The sequence below is a fragment of the Cibotium barometz genome, chromosome 13 (assembly GCF_041138505.1).
Source record: "Cibotium barometz isolate CiBa-2024 chromosome 13, ASM4113850v1, whole genome shotgun sequence".
Lineage (NCBI taxonomy): Eukaryota > Viridiplantae > Streptophyta > Polypodiopsida > Cyatheales > Cibotiaceae > Cibotium > Cibotium barometz.
The window spans coordinates 26,585,007-26,588,720 of NC_141058.1; positions in this window are offsets into that span (position 1 = coordinate 26,585,007).

Sequence of the window (3,714 nt, forward strand, 5' to 3'; positions counted from 1 at the left end):
ATTGATGCACCTATGTCTAGTCTACTCGTTCAGGTTTTCAGCATGCCTCTTATGCATCAGATTGTTATGCTTTGGCTGTGTCTAGTATGTGTGAAGAGGAAGAACCTCTTTCATTTGATGAGGCACAAAAATCAGAAAATTGGTTGGCTGCAATGCAAAGTGAATATGATGCTATAATGAAGAATGGTACATGGTTTTTGTGTGATTTGCCTATTGGTAAAAAGGTCATTGGATGTAAGTGGGTTTTTAAGTTGAAACGAAAGCCAGATGGTAGTGTTGATCGCTATAAGGCTACACTTGTTGTTGCAAAGGGTTATGCTCAAGAAAAGGGTTGTTGCAAAGGGTTATGCTCAAGAAAAGGGCATTGATTATGAGACCTTTGCTCCCACTTGTCGTATGACTACCATTCGTAGCATTTGTGCATTGGCAGCTCATAATGGTTGGAATGTACATCAGTTGGACATAAAGACTGCGTTCTTGAATGGAGATTTGCATGAGGAGGTGTATGTATCGCAGCCTTGTGGTTTTGTTCAAAAGAGGGCATGAAAACAAAGTGTGCAGGTTGAAAAAGGCTTTATATGGTTTAAAGCAAGCTCCACGAGCTTGGTATGAAAAGATACATGCATATTTGACTGCACATGGTTTTCAGAATAGTCCAATAGAAAGCACTTTGTATGTTAAACGTGTGGATGATGTACATCTAATCATTGCTCTCTGTGTCGATGACATGCTGCTCACAAGACCAAATGAGAGTCATATTGCTGATTTTAAGGCTGATTTGAATGCCTCTTTTGAGATGTCAGATTTGGGGCATTTGCATCATTATTTGGGGATACAATTTAAGTAGTGTGATGGAGGTATTGCTTTGTGTCAGACAAAGTATATTAAGACATTATTGCAGAGATTTGGCCTTGAAGACTGCAAGCGTATTGCTACTCCAATGGAGACAAGTTTGAAGTTGAGTCTTCATGATGTTGGAGATCACTTTGATGTCACACTCTATCAGACAGCTATTGGTTGCCTCATTTATGTATGCATTACGAGGCCGGACATTCAGTTTGCAGTCTCACAGGTGAGCAGGTTTATGCATAGCCCAGGGTTTCAGCATTGGAAGGCAGTTAAACGCATCTTTCGAGTGGCACCATACATCTTGGGATGTTTTATCCCAAGGGGGGATCGTTGCCGTCAGATTTACATGCTTTTCCGGACTCAGATTGGGCTGGTTGCTATGACACAAGAGTGTCCACAAGTGGTTTTTGTTTCATGCTCGGTAGCTCATACATATCTTGGTTGAGCAAGAAGCAACCTAGTGTGGCCACTTTTAGTTGTGAAGCTGAGTACAGGGCAGCTTTCACAGCTACGGTTGAGTGTGTGCGGCTCAGACGGCTTATGGTGGCTGACTTGGGTGTTGGACAGGAGTCTGCCACCTCTATCTACACTGACAGTCAGAGCGCATTGGCAGTTTGCGAGAAACCCGGTTTTTCATGCTCGCACAAAGCACATTGAGGTGCATTATCACTATGTTAGGGAGAGACTCTCAGCAGGAGAGATCAGCTTGGCATATGTGCCAACACAGGACAACCTCGCCGATCTTTCACAAAGGGGCTTCCTCGTGAGAAGTTTGAAGCTTTCCGCAAAGCTTTGGGCATGCTCCCCTTTGTGGACTGATCTACTTCGGGCATGGCACTTCCCTATACATGAGTGCCAACTCTCGTTCACACCATCACTCCCAGGGGGATTTGTTACCATATATATAGGCCTTAGACAGTGATGTGTGTGAACACACTTAGGACCATCGGGGCACTTTTTCCCTCCTTAGGAGGTTTTTTTCCCCAACTTGTATATATGCCCATCATTCTAGGGCTAACTTATCTTTATACATTGACACAATCTAATACACTGTGTGTTGTGTGCATTCTTGCTTCTTCTTCTCCAAGCTTTGTGTGCTTTTCTGCAACCCTAATTCCAACAAAGGTAAACTCTTTTTTTTAAGTAAATAAATTGTGGTCTTCTCTGGATGAATAGCGCGCAATGCGTTTGTGAGAAAGAGTCCAATACCACCCGTTTTTTGCCACCGCCCCATGGATGAAAGAGGAGGCTAAATCAATTGCTTCAATTCTTGATTACAAGCTTGAGTTTTCTTCACTTGATTAATCTTCTTTAATCCAAAAATAAATCAACCTATAAACTACAATTATCACTTCTTTCATAAAATTGATTTGTGAGCAAATTTCTACCATCCATTATGGAATTCAATCCAAAGCAGAGGTTTAGCAATCTGACAGTGGTGTTGATACCTCCCTTGTATGCCGATTTCATGTGTATAGACGGATCAACAAAAGATAGAAAGAATTTGAAAACCAATTTTAAAGAGAAAGGATGGTTTGGTGGTTTATGCAGAGTGGTTTACCACCTCCTTTATCTTTTAGTCTTTGCCCTTTGAATAAAAGCCTACAACTTTTGAAACCTTTGATTTAAGATTTCAATCTTTTAAATCTTTCCTCCATCTTCCTAGATCCATAGCTCTGATACAACTTACACAAATCCACTTCTAGGAAAATAGAGAAAATAGAGACTTGCAAGAAAATAGATGATTCAACCTAATCAACTCATCAAAAACCACAAATTCAACATATTCAAGAATTGAATAAATAACAAGTAAAATACTAAGCTCAAGATAATGACTCAACATTGGGTGCAATCATCTCCCCTCATATGTGGCCTTCCCCACACATGAGTATTCTTTTATTCCAAAATAGACTATAGCCTCCAAAAATACAAGAAGGTTCTTTTACTTACACGACGGCACTCTCTTTTCCTCAAAATAGAGTGTCCAAAAATAAAGGCTAGGGTTAAAGCATATCACGCTTTACAGTATTAAAGTTCAAGTCTAAGCTTGATAAATAAAAGCTTTCCAAAATAGAGTGTCCACAAATGAAGGCTAGGGTTAAAGGATATCACGCTTTACAAAAGTATTAAAGTTCAAGTCTAAGCTTGATAAATCAAAGCTTTCCAAAATAAATCAAAATGTGTACAAGCTAGCACGTGTATATACAAAGCTTGTTTACAAAAATGTGTGCAAACAAATTATATTGTGCGTATTCTGCTCAATCTTCTGAATCCTCTTCACCTATAAAATAACCAACAACAAATTTGTAAACAAATATTTCATAAATATACAAACCATCACCACACACATGTTTTCCAGGCGTAACCCAGGAAACATCCTTCCATTAATACAAACCAACTATAACAAACATTGGAGGCCCCAATCATATGTCAATGTATACCATATGTATTAATATTTATAATGACATCATCCATAATATTAACATGATTTGACATGATGCCAAGATAATCTAAGAGTCCCCTAATGATCTAAGAGAGTAGAATAATATTTTAAAGAGAGCTTAAAATATATATTCATAACAGTAGAACAAGTAGTAGAGAAAAAAATAAATAGAATACAGGACACACATAACTTTGAATCTCATCACAATTCCACTACCCTTCCCTAAGCACATTCTCTCTCTTTTATGCCAATGATATTGTACTCCATACTCGCAAAGGCAATGGTATCCATTTTCTTCTATGCAGATGATGATGTATTCTTTTCACATTTAGTAAGCAGGATTACAGAGACACCTATCTATACTATAGGTCTTTTGCAAAGAAAAGAACTCAAATGTAAACCTTGGCAAAACCATGATCATG